This window comes from Nelumbo lutea, chromosome 7, assembly GCF_056320005.1.
Source record: "Nelumbo lutea isolate HS-2025 chromosome 7, American lotus-T2T, whole genome shotgun sequence".
Taxonomy (NCBI): domain Eukaryota; kingdom Viridiplantae; phylum Streptophyta; class Magnoliopsida; order Proteales; family Nelumbonaceae; genus Nelumbo; species Nelumbo lutea.
In genome coordinates this window covers 25884849-25897703 of record NC_142690.1, presented here as the reverse complement: position 1 = coordinate 25897703, position 12855 = coordinate 25884849, and the positions used below count along the sequence as shown (strand labels likewise).

The window sequence follows — 12855 nt, the reverse complement described above, 5'->3', positions numbered from 1 at the left end:
TCATATATTTTGATCTCAACGGGCAAATATTTTCCTTCACTTTTTAAATAAATGCTAATGCATTTATAATTGTTAAATTAAATTACGGTGATTCACTTTATTTCAAGGGTAAATTACTTAATCATCTCTTATTTTTCAACTTTACTTAGAAGTTAGAACCTCTCTTCAGGTTTCAAAGAAATCTCAATTGCTTCCCTTTCGTTAGTTTAGGCAACAGAAAACATTCACGTAATGTTTTAAAATTTGTAAAATCCCATTTTTGTCCATATAAACCATCATTGGAAGTGAAGGTTTATTAAGTTACCCCAAAAAGGTTTGAGTGGGTTTCAATTAGGGGTGATAGGCCCGGGCCCAGCCCAGGCCCAAGCCAGGCTTATGGGCTTTTCAGGCCTAATGAGTAATGAGTTTGGGTATATGACATTTAATAATAAAAAATTTATTTTTTCAAAATTTTAAATTAAATAAAATGTAATGCATATAAAGAAAGGCATAGGCCTCATTTAATTATTAGAGTTGGTTTAACTTGGCTTATCTATCCTTTTATAAATGAATGCAAGACTAAATAATTGAGCAATGTGTGATATGGAACAATACTAAATATTTGAGAAATTTCCCAATTAGTACTTTGTACTTTGGGCCTATTGTCACTTTGGTCCCTAAATTTTAAAATGTGATAATTCAGTACCTTAACTTTTAAAATGTGTCAATCTTGTACTTGTCGTTAATCAATCGTTAAGTGGCATTTGAAAAGACACAAATGCCCTTTGAGTGTCATCTAATTCTCTTTATCAATCATATTCCAAATATTGACAAAAAATGAACAGTCCTAAATTCTTGCCTCTTCTATTCAAGGAAGTTGGGGCCACATCTCGGTAGGCAATCTGTTGACCCAAACTTTCTTGAATAGAAGAGGCAAAGATTTGGAATTGTAGATTTTTTATCGATGTTTAGATGGTTGATAATGAAAATTAGATGGCACTCAAAGGGCATTTGTGTCTTTCTAAATGCCACTTAATAGCTGGTTAACAAGTCAGTTAATGATAGGTATTGGATTGGCACGTTTTGAAAGTTTGGTATTGAATTGTTGCATTTTAAAGTTTGGGGACCAAAGTGGCACTAGGCCCAAAGTACAAGGTATTAATTGGGAATTTTCCCTATATAATAAGTGTTACCAATGAGTGTTTTTCCAATCCCACATTGCTTAAGCAATGAAAATGAAGGCCTTGCCGAGGGGTATAATTCACATACTTGAGTTATCTCAAGTGTTCACACATGTATTGGCATGTGTCAACTTATTATTATTTATTTATTATTTATAGTTAGAACTTAAATTTTTTATATTTTATATAAAATAATAAATATTTAGTACAAAATAAAATATATTTGTATTTATATAGCATATATAATATAATATTATATATGTATATATACATATGCACGTATATATATATATATATATATATATATATATATATATATATATATATATGAAAAATACATATTATATTATATTATCGCTGAGCTTGAAGTGTTGGACCCAAGCTCGGCCCAAAATTTTTCGGGCTTGATGTGTGCTTAGGCCAAGCTAGGCTTGCACACAAAAACCGGCTTGGGCCTATGCCCGGAAATTTGCAAGCAAGGCCGGGCCAAGTCAAGAATGATCACCCTTCACTCCTAGTTTAATGTCGTCGAGTGAAACAACGGAGATGTTGGGGATGATTATTTAAGAGATTCAATTGGCCTAATTTCAAAGGTACCCTGTTTGGCGCTTCAACAAACTATCTATAGTCATTAAAGAATTCTAGAGTTCCATAAGTTGCATCTCTAGCAAGTAAATCCAGTGTTTTCAAGTCGTCGTTGACCCAGCCAGTTGAACCATTCGAACTACCACCCAATCAATATTTCAGGTCTAATTTGAGTAAAACCCAGTCTGATCCAGATGGTTAGACCATTGGCCTGGACGACCCGGTGATTGGGTCATGGATTGCATATTAACTATGTATACAAACTTCGGGAGGCCACAACTTTGTATTTTGATGTTTGATTGATGTTTTTTATTTTCATTTTGAGTAACTTTTCGAGATCTATGCGTCCCAAAGTGCTATAGGCACCTTGCCCCACTATTTTTGCGAAAAAAATCCTTTTTTGACATTGAATTGTAATTTTTAATATTTTTATAAATAAAAAATAAAAAATAATTAAATCAAAAACATAAATTAAATATAAAATAATACATATATATGTATAGACACACACACACACACACACACATATATATATATATATATATATATATATATATATATATATATATAGCTGACATGGCATGGTTTGAACCGTTTGACCCATCCGGTCGAACCAGTGGCCCATGACCTGGAGGCAAAAACAGTTCGGCCTCCAGGTCGGTTTTTAGAACACTGAAGAAACCCATATGGAATCAACCCTCTCAACTAGTTCTACACCAATAGATTTCTCAAGAGTGTCATTCCCAAGAAGTTTTCTTCTTAAGAACCTCACTAACAAGGAAAACATTGGTTATATTGGGTTTATATATTAGGTTGTAATCTCTCTTTTTTTTTTTTGATAAGTCAATAGGGGCTACACAAGACGGGGGAAGTTGTTCATGTTCAGACTTGAGTCAAAGAGTGTTTAATCTCTACATGAATTCTTTGGTTCAAGAGAGAAAAAGAAGAAAGGGTGTATAAGGGTTAATGGTTGATTTGGGTTTCATACGTTAAGATACTGTAGAATTTTCTCTCACATGGAGAATAACGGTATCATCTATTTCATCCATATAGGAGGTTAGGGAAAACCACGTAAATCCTTTGTGTTATTAGATTTCATTTGTTTTATTGCTATTGGATTCTCTTGATTGTTTGTTTCAAATACTATGTGGTTTAATATATGAATCGATGGTTGTTTGTAAACCCAATTAAGTGGCATCGGAGCTTCTATATTTGTGTGTACAAACTACAAAGTGTCTGAGAATTTCTTAAGAGAAAAATGGCAACAAAAAGTATAATATCTTAATCCCAAATTGAAAGTTTTAATGGCAAAGGAAATTTTACCTTATATTAGAGAAGGGTGAAGAACATTCTGGTTCAACAAAGTTTGGTTAAACCATTGCAGAGAAAGAATGATGTAAGAGCACATATATGCATAACATGATAGCTAACCACTAATGGATCGGACCGGAAAAACCGGGAATCAGTCAGGTGATTGATTCCATTTTATCACAGAATCGTTATTTCTCCAAAAAAAATCATTGATTTGGTCAACAAATCACTGACCCGGGTGTTCAAACCATTCGATCGAACCATTCAACCGTTTATCTGATTTTTATTTTTTTTAATTTTTAATTTTTTTTGTTAAAACGGGCCATTCATTCGATTTGAACGATTGGACTATACGATCTGGGATTCGGACCCTGATCGAACCATTCAATCTGTTGTCCGATTCGATTTTAAAAACCTTTATTCTAAATTACAGTATGTGAAACACATGTGCTAATGACCAAAAGTAGTCAGCGTGCCAAAAAGATATGCATAAGGTTGGAAAAAGTGTGCCACATTGTACCATCCCACACATGATAGTCCTCACAACAAGCCAACTTGACATAACAAATTAATACATATTGTTAACAAATATTTTAACAATACGATTGGTGTTAACCTTCTAAGTGAAGAAACAGAACAAATACAAGGCAAATTTTGGGTTGTTGCAGATTCCTTCATTGAGATAGATAAAATTTCACTTAATTCTCTGGGCTGTTGTGGATCCCTTCTAGCGTACACTATATATATATAAAAGAAACATAGTCTCCTCTTGTGCAAAGTGAGAGTTTCTCTTTTATGCTTCAACTTTCTGGAATTTTCCATATATTCAACATAGGTTAACTTGGTTTTAATTCTATATTAGTTACATTTTATTGTTACCAATTATATCCATCCTTTATACAATAATTTTACATTTTTAATTAGTTTTATTGGCCTTGACATTAGGATTTTATTGGAAATGTTCCTTGGAATCTTAACTACCCAACAACTTATTTCATTAACATAATTTTCCTTACAACTGTTTGATAGAATTTTCGGATTAAGGCTTAGTTTGGAAGGAGTACAAATACAAAATATAAGGTTTTGCACTCTACATATTTGTATTTGTATTCCTTCTAAATGGAGCCTAAGGAGAAGTTTTGCAATGGAAAAGTGGATCAGTTCGGTTAAAAAAAAGTGAATGTTCACATAGTTTACTTATAAATTCATCAGTTAAAAGACATTGATTTAATTAAGGGTCATTTACTAAAGCAATCCCTATTATAGTTTCACATATTTTACTAAAACCTACCATATAATTTGTGTTTTATTAAAATACCACTATAGCTTGCAACCACTTTAGTTAATTGAGCTTCTATTGGAAGCAGAAAATAACAGTTTTAGCCTTAACATTAGTTTGAACAAATTTAACAAAAATAAAATAAAAATAAAAATTCCATTCTAGCCCTCGGTAAAACATGGACAAGCTCTCTTACCACATCAATAAAAAGATGAAGAGATGTCACAGTTAGGTTATAATTCTAATTAATGATGAAATTCAATTGTTTTATGTGAAGGAGAAAATAACCCTGATTGATGTATATTCTTCATATTAAGCTAGGGTGTACTTTATTTACAATTCAAATCTATTATTGTTAAAGAAAATATGGAACTCAAGAAATGGCACCTACTTGGAACATGAAGCCTAAATCAAATGCGCTTAACATCTTCTTCAACTAAGTCGATTGTAGGGAAAAGGGTTTTTCTTTTTTTTTTTTTAAAGCTTGACAAAAAGTGCAAGGGGTACATTTAGAATAAATAATCATGGGTTCAAGCCCTTAAACATGCTCCACTTAGTTTAGGTGATCACATGTGTTGGCCCTATTTATTTTGATAATAACAAACTCATTGAGAATACTATTAAGTGTGCAGTAATTCTTTATTAAGCCTTTTTTTTGTGCTAAATGAGAATTAAATCTAGAATGCTATAAAAGATGAAGTGGAAGTTCTATTAAGGTGGTGGTCTTTGCTTCAATGAATGTCTACACCATCATCATCATCAACTCTCCAATTGAGGAATCTCCCAGCAAATCGAGCATCAAGTCTACTGGAAAACTCAATGTTTTGGAGCTACTTAAAGATGATCTACTAAAACTACTCAACAAGGAGAAGATTACATCAAGCTATACTTAATTGTATTTATTTATTTTAAATCTTGATGTAATAAGCTGTATGATGCACTCCAGAGATGCTCTACAAAACTGAACTTAATAAATCAACCTTAGAAACCATAAACTTTAATGGGTTTGGTTCCTAGGCTTTCCTAAGCTTAAACAAGAGACAAAAATTAGGAAATTATCTATTGAAAGCCAATGAAAATGCTTCTAAACCTCTAGACATAATTCTCTAAGGTGTCTATGTATTAAGCTATGTGTCAAGCAAATTTGCCCAAGCTGTGAAGAGTAATTGACTACCAAGAAAGATGTTCGATTAACTATGAAAGGTGAGGCATACATTGATAGGTTTGTGAAAAAGTATTTGACTACCCTAGAGATGTATTGACTAGCTATAACAACTGATGCAGACAAAATGTCATATCTAAGAGCATTTGTTGGTTATCCAAGAAAGTATAGTTGACTACCCCAAATAAATTGAGTTCAAAGCTTACTAGTTAACTAATAAGGAGGAACCAATTGACCAAGAGATAAAAAGGATTCCGCTCTCCATAATGTGGTCAACTAACAAATTAAATAGTTGATTACTTCAAAGAAAATTAACCATTTGAAGTCTCCAATACTACTACTATCTTTGGAAACCTTCTATTATATTGTGGGAAATTTAAATCATTACCAAAAAGAATAAAATCCTTATAATGGCTAGAAAATGGTCACTTACTCTTAAATCCTCTATAAATAGTGGAGTTCAACTTGATTCAAAGAAAATGAAGAAAGAGCAAGAAATTTGAACGAAGGCTTGTGCAAAATACCCTGTGCATTCATTGCACATATTGTATGTAGTTGCTTTTCAGAGAAAGATCTTTGTATAGTTTTAGAGGTGAACTTATTTGAAAAGTCATTGAGCTTATATTGCCTCACCCATTTATTGGGATCTTCTTTTCTGAGCTGAGTTGGGCATCTATTGAGAACTTTAGCAACTGAGTTTAGTTTGATCTTATATTGTATAATTCTGCTTATTGAGGGGTTGCTTTTACTTGTGAACTTGCCCTAGTGCTAAAGAAGAAAAGATTAATTGAGCAAGTATATCATTAAGGTCTTATTGGCACCTCTGTTAACCCCAACTACAAGCTATTATAGGCACCTAGAAGTCTTGTTGGTTTTAAGTTGGGATGGCACCTGTGGAGTCCAATCAGTTTCAAGTATTATAGGCATCTGTGAAGTCCTACTAGTTGTTAAGGCTTAGCTAGTGCACGAGAAGTCTATCAGTTACTCGAAATCCTTAGTAGTGGTCTAAGGTAGAGGAAATAGGTACGTAGGGTTAGTCGAACCTCTATAAAAATCTGGTGTGCCTTGTGTGTTTATTTTTCTTTCATTCAAATTTTGTAGTTTGTTTTTTATTTGCAACGTTCTCACATTACTACATTAACTTGAATCCTTGAGATCTTGTAGATCTTATTTATATTTTGTCTTCTTTTATTATATCTACAAGATACAAGTTATCTTAGTGCAGTTATTTGAGCTACTAACATAGCTAACATTATTAACTACACTAACCCTCTCTAGTTTAGCAATTTTGGGGCTTTATTGTTTATTATATCTTCCCACTGTTAACCATTGCTCTAATTGCTTTATATTTACTACATTATTGTTTTTTATCTTTATTGTTCATTTATTATTCAACAATATTTACACTTTTTTAGTTAGACTTGTCCTCGAGATTCCAATAGTAGTTGATCACTACTTGAATCTCAAGTTGATTGTAGTTGGATAGCTAGTTCATCTCTTAGCTATCTTCTTATAGTAGGTCCTTCTCCCTACTACTAATTGTGGTTGTTCCTCTCTCTTCCTTAATTAAGGCACACACCACCAGGGCAACTGCCATTTGAATTTATTGTTCATTTATATTTTGTGGCTTATATAAAACTACTAACTTAGCAGAAAGTTGCAGTTCTTAACTATTATATATATCTTTCAGCTGCCATCAACTTGTTAGCAGTCTTTATTATTATTGTTCTTACTTGTTAACTATTAACCCTTACAGCTCCTGCTACTATATTATTTGTTTGTTTTGTACATGTAGGTTTTTAGTTCAGAAGTTAAGGTTTATTTAAGAGTAAGTTCTTGATTCACTGTTCAACCAAACTAACTAAGCCTAATCATTTGTTGCATGTTGATTTTTATTGTCAAGAAGGCTCGGCTTCAATTTGACGAGAAGGGTTTTGAACTTAACTCGCTTGTTAAGGATCTAAGAATTCATATTTCAATTCAAAGACATTCAATTAAGGGTTTAATTTTTTTTTTTTTGGTCTACCCAGTTCACCGCCTCTTGGGTAAGGCTAGTGGTCCCAACAAGATGACATTTCTGGGTGGCAATACAAATGGTTCCTAACAAAAAAGGTGGATTAAGTGATTTGGTAAAACATAAACTATAAATTAGGTTTTAATAAATATGTGAAACTATAGGGAATACTTTTGTGAATGACCATTTAACTGTGTTTATAAGGAAAATTACTTAAACATCTCTATGTTTTTTGACAAATACTTAAACATCCCTTACTTTGACCTCTGTAAAACTAAAAACCTTCCTTCCCTTTTCAAACAAATTATATGCAAATGCCCCCCTTCTTTAATTAGTACGCTGATTCTAATTAATGGTGAAGGTTTGAGTTTAACTCCAACTTAGCCTTTATTATTCACTCAACGAAGTGAACAATGAAGCCCACTTACATAAAGCGAATCACCTTTTGGGGTAATAAATAAATCTTGACCGTCCAAATAAGTTTCGTCATGGACTAATCTGCTAGAAAACTCATCAGAGGAGATTTTAGTAGGTGTTTCGCATCGGTGTTGGAAACACAACACGTTTTCTTATAAAAATGGTTCTGGGTATTTGTAAGCATGTTTTATACTTATTTTTGTTTAAGAATGATACTGCCACATAGGCTGTTTTTCAGGAAAATAGCATTGGTTTTGTTTAATACCAGTGCTGTAAAACCATTTTCAGTATTGATCTATATTATTCAACGTCCAAAATGATGTTACATCATTATACTACTGGCAGCAATGACTGAAAAAATATTAAATTTTTCGTTTTTTCATAATACACTTTTTCCATTTCTAAGGTGTGGTCTGAAACAATACTTTTTTTTTGGAAAAACGGACCAAACAAGAGGCCATAAGCTGATGTGACTTACGTGATGCTGTTTTCTTAGAAAACGGCATCTATGCCAAACACCCACTTAAATAACTTTCCTTCGTCAAAGTTAGGTGAGGTGTTTTGTTCGTGATTCTCACTGAACTGGATCCGAACCCAATGAGTAAACCAATTTCAACTCAATAAAGTAATTTTTCATGGTCGCTTCTACTTCTGCTACCATTAAAAAAGTGTTGAAGCAGAGATAAGAAAATCTGTAATCTCTAATAAAATTGCTCCATAATGTCACTCTCCGGTATCAAACAGGAGATAAAGGCAGGTAGCTCTTGTCCTTGAATTAATGGAGAGGACAGATGTTGCATTTCATGGAACATGTCAGAAAGAGACATGTTTTCATCTCCTGAATGATACCAAAGAGTCTAAGGTAAAAGTTTACAACCATTTTGAAAGCACCAAGGCATCAACAAGGATATTGAAGATCGAAGTTAATCCACAATGCTATATCCATTTAACCGATTTTTGTTGGAACTTAGCTTTCATTTTACACGTACGTCCATATACAATGTAAGAGTGCATGCGACAACAGATCTAATTAATATACTACCAAGTTTGTTAACACATCTTCTCATTAAAATAGTAGCGCATGGATCTTTCACTTCTCGGCGTCGGCCATTAATTACCGTGCTAGCTACATCACATAGACGTCTGTGACTGTCTAAGTTTAACCAACCAAAGCTGCCGTCCCAACTGTTAATTATTGTTGTCAAGATTAGACGTTAATTAACAGCCGGCCGGCAACAGAAGCTCTCAGTCTCAGACAACAATTCATCCATCGGAGATAGTAATGGTAAACTCACAACAACTCGATCAAAACTGGATAGATGGGGTAGCTAATTAATGGGTTAATCGTGCTAGCCGGAAGGATCAGGACGGGGGATCTGATGGGTACCCACCCACACTTGGGACCAGTACAGTGTTGATGATATAGGTGTCTCGGCGTGGCAGCCTTAGGTCGCCGTCCCTTGTTAGGTGAATGATTCAAGCAAGAAGTAGGATGGAAGCAAACTATCTAAACTTTTGATACTTAAAACAAAAGATTGCTTAAAAGTTTGGTACACTCCTTTCAATCTCTATATATGAGAACGAGATTGGGTATGGAAAAAATAAAGACTTGTGTTTTGCTGCATTATTCTCTCTCTCTCTCTCTCTCTCTCTCTCTCTCTCTCTCTCTCTCTATAATTAAGAGTGCGCCAATAGCAAATTAATGGGAGTTATGAAGGTTGTCTCAGTTCTCGTCTTCCTCTTCCTCTGTGTCACTGGGTGCAGCTCCGCCCCGCCTGGCCGGAGGATGAGAGGTCGCCAACCATGTAAGCAGTTGGTGCTGTACTTCCATGATATAATTTACAATGGGAAGAACGCCAAGAACGCCACTTCAGCCATAGTAGGGGCGCCAGCGTGGGAGAATAAGACGATTTTGGCAGGACAGAACCATTTCGGAGACTTGGTTATATTCGACGACCCCATCACCTTGGACAACAATCTTCATTCACAGCCTGTCGGTCGTGCACAAGGGTTCTACCTCTATGACAAGAAGGAAATCTTCACTGCTTGGCTGGCCTTCTCCTTTGTTCTCAACACTACAGACTACAAGGGGACCCTAAATTTTGCAGGAGCTGACCCGCTAATGAACAAGACCAGAGACATTTCGGTTATTGGTGGCACCGGAGACTTCTTCATGGCGAGGGGGATAGCCACCGTGATGACGGATGCCTTCGAGGGAGAGGTGTATTTCCGTCTCCGGGTCGATGTCAAGTTGTACGAGTGTTGGTAGTAAGTTTGCATCGGCAGGTGGGGACGATGGAGACGTTTGTTTTTTAGTATCTTGATTGATTAGTTGGTAGTGAAGATTTTTCTGTCGTTTCAGCTTTTGAATCGTCAGAAGTTGTTTCATCTACGTGGACTTTATCTATCTAGTTTAATTTTTTGGACATTTCAAATAACAGATGTATGAGAGAAGCAGTTTGCACTGTAATTTCATTTGTACCACTACAGATGTATGAGAGTGTAAATGATCTGGTTTGCTTTTCATTTTTGTTTGGGGTTTCACTTTACTCTGCTTCAGATTTTACCTAACTTCTTCTGCACTGCAATCATATTAATGAGGTGAAAATTGAAATAAAGATCAATCAGAATTTGCACTCAAACCATTTATACTCTCATACGTTTGCATCAATGTAAATGAAATTGTATCTACAATTACCCTCAAACACAACCTAATCGATTTTGTCTGCATTCTAGCAACACTGATTTTGGTTTGGTCCTGCATAAGTGATGCTCAAAAAAAAAAAAAAAAAGTCCCAACAAACCCTAGTTTTGCTCGTGTCGCTCACCATGAACGCACCTCACGTGTGCAGCACAGCGTAGTATATTGGGAATATCTCCTGTAGTTGGGTAGATTTTACCAATGCACGGCTGGGATGTTCTGTGGGGCGTGTGTAGGGAGTCGATGCAATCACTATTTAATAATTAAAAGGTGGACTCTTTTGAGTAATTTTTTGGATTTCGTCCATATCTCATACCGTTCTCACAGCCCTTTCACCTTGGGGTATCATGGCAGGGGCGGATTTTTATCTAGGCCCGGACCCGGCCTGACCTGCATTGGGAGCCTAGCTTGCAAGCCTAAGATCATCCCTACACGAGCTCAAACTCAGGCCAGGCTTATGGGTTTTTCGGGTCTATGAAATCAAATAATAAAAATTTAATTATTTAATTTTTTTCTTTAAATTAAATTAAATAAAATATAATATATGTAAAAAAAATATGGGATAAGTTGTTCAAGGTAAATTGTGTTTGGTTAAGCTTTGGACCTATGCACAAAAAAGGCATTAGCTTCATGTAACTCTTAGAGTTGGTTTGGCTTGATTTATCTATCCTTTTATAAATGAAGACAAGGCCTTCATTTTCAATCTTGAGCAATGTGGGACTTGAAACAACACTAAATAATATGTGTTACTATTGAGTGTTTTTTGGCTCAAGTGTTGACACATGTATTTACATGTGTCAACTAATCAATATTTATTATTATGTTAAACTTATAATTTTTTATTTCTTATATAAAATAGTAAAATAAAATATACTTGCATATATATAGCATATATAATATAATGTTATAAGATATATTGCTGGCCAGGCTGGGTCCGAGTTGGGCTTGAAGTGTTGGGCCCAAGCCTGGCCCAAAATTTTTCGGGATTGATGCAAGCTCAGGCTGGGTCGGGCTTGCACACAAAAGCCTAGGCCTAGGACTGAAAATTTGTGGGCTGGGCTGTGTTGGGTCAGGCCAAGAATGATCACCCCTAGGTATAATCAAGTTGAATCGATCCAAGGGATTAAGTTGTTCAAGCTGGAGCTTGACTCAAAAATAAAACAGAGAAATATGGATACACCCGATGCGGAATTCTGAATTCCGCCCCCCCCCTAGTAATAGCCCTCTCCCTCCCCTATAAACCACATCTTGCCCATGAATTTGGCATCAATTCATGGTCAAGATGCATTCCCCTTGTACTATGGGGCTATAAAATTCTGATATGGGCTATTGGTCATTCTCCCAAAATAAAAAGCTTGTAATATGACTTAAGCTTGATCAAGCTTCATGTAGTTAGCTGAGGTCGCTTCAAGTTGATACTCGTGAGCTATTCAAGTTGATTATAAATAAATTAGAACTAAAATTATAAATACTATAAATAAAAATATATTATAAAAATCAATTATAAATGTAATTACTAATTATATTATAAACATAAATATATAAAAAATAGTATTTTATTATGAGCGCTCATGAGCCGCTCAAGATGGGTATTGTGAACCTCAAACCTAGCTTAACCAATACCCGACCTGAGTCAAGCTCGACACGAGCTAGATTACTACGACTAGTTCAAGTATTTAGCGGCTGAGCCTGAGTAGCTCACAAGTAGACTTGGCTCGCTTCTGTGCCCCCGTAGGGGCTGTAATTCATTTTTTATTAGGCATAGTACACTGAGCGACCACTCAGTTGGTCATAGTACTTGCAGTTATGCATTAGGAATATTTCGCCATGAATAAAAACATAAAAATACAGGAGATGTCCCTAATGTACAGTACAGTTATATAAAGTGTCCTGAGGTGTGCATGTGGAGGATTTTACGAAGAGAAAATCTGAATTCGACGAAGCCTAGGTTCTCTAATTGGAGACAGGATCTGATTCTCACACAGGGCGCCTCACATGCACATCCTACCATGCATTGGGAACATCTCCTATACTTATAAGTTATTATTCACAGGAGATGTTTCTAATGCACGGTGGATGTGCTTGTGAGGTGCTCATGTGTGGATCAGATCCGTTCCCTCTATTGGGATCCAGATCTGCTCACAGAATGCACATGGGCTTATATTTTGGATCCCACATCACAGTTGCCACCTCACATCTCTGTATAATCTGTATTTGAAAGTTTTA

General features: G+C 35.1%; 1 pseudogene across 1 annotated transcript; it reads left to right on the top strand.

Annotated features, from left to right (window-relative positions):
* The first annotated feature begins 9428 nt into the window (after nt 1-9428).
* On the top strand, nt 9429-10454 carry LOC148845785 (dirigent protein pseudogene; annotated as a pseudogene). The gene has a single exon (XR_016102468.1). The product of XR_016102468.1 is annotated as a dirigent protein pseudogene (transcript).
* The last annotated feature ends 2401 nt before the right edge of the window (nt 10455-12855 follow it).